Source organism: Rhagoletis pomonella, unplaced genomic scaffold (genome assembly GCF_013731165.1).
Source record: "Rhagoletis pomonella isolate Grant_MI unplaced genomic scaffold, Rhpom_1.0 Rhpom_scaffold_00009, whole genome shotgun sequence".
Classification (NCBI taxonomy): Eukaryota; Metazoa; Arthropoda; class Insecta; order Diptera; family Tephritidae; genus Rhagoletis; species Rhagoletis pomonella.
Window position 1 is genome coordinate 1,151,784 of NW_023458563.1, and position 593 is coordinate 1,152,376.

Genomic DNA, 593 nt, shown 5'->3' on the forward strand with positions numbered 1-593 from the left:
AAATTTTTTCTTTCCACAACAAATTTACAACAAAAACACTACAATTAATGCCGTAGTTAACTTTTCTAAATTCGAAAAGTGTAGTGCTAACTTGACACACGTTGAAAACTCACGTTCCACTCGTTCCAAACGGAACTAGTTTTTTTCGATTATTTATCGAAGTGGAGGTCACAGCCTGACCTCCTTCGTCCAGGTGGTGAACAAGGTCGCAGAGGATTTCGTAGGGAGAGCATACTTGTTTTCGTTCGGCTCCTGCTTTTTGTTTTCGTTAATTTCGCACCATGTTTGATTCGTGCGGAAAATGTGGAAAGGCCTTTTCGAGAAGTGATATTTATATTGTGCTATGTTTTGGGCTCTGTAAGAAAACTTTTCATCGTGGGTGCTGTGTGGGCCCCAACTCGGAATATGATGTGAATTTGTTCAACTCGAACCGCCATATTGGCTATATGTGTGAGGGGTGCATCAAGATACCCGAAAAGCTTTGCAAAGCCTATGACTGTGCTGGACGGTCAAAAGTTTGGGATTCAGACCATAATAAATGCCTGTGATAAAAAATTCAAAGAGCTATCTTTGCAAATTGCAGACCTCAAAAA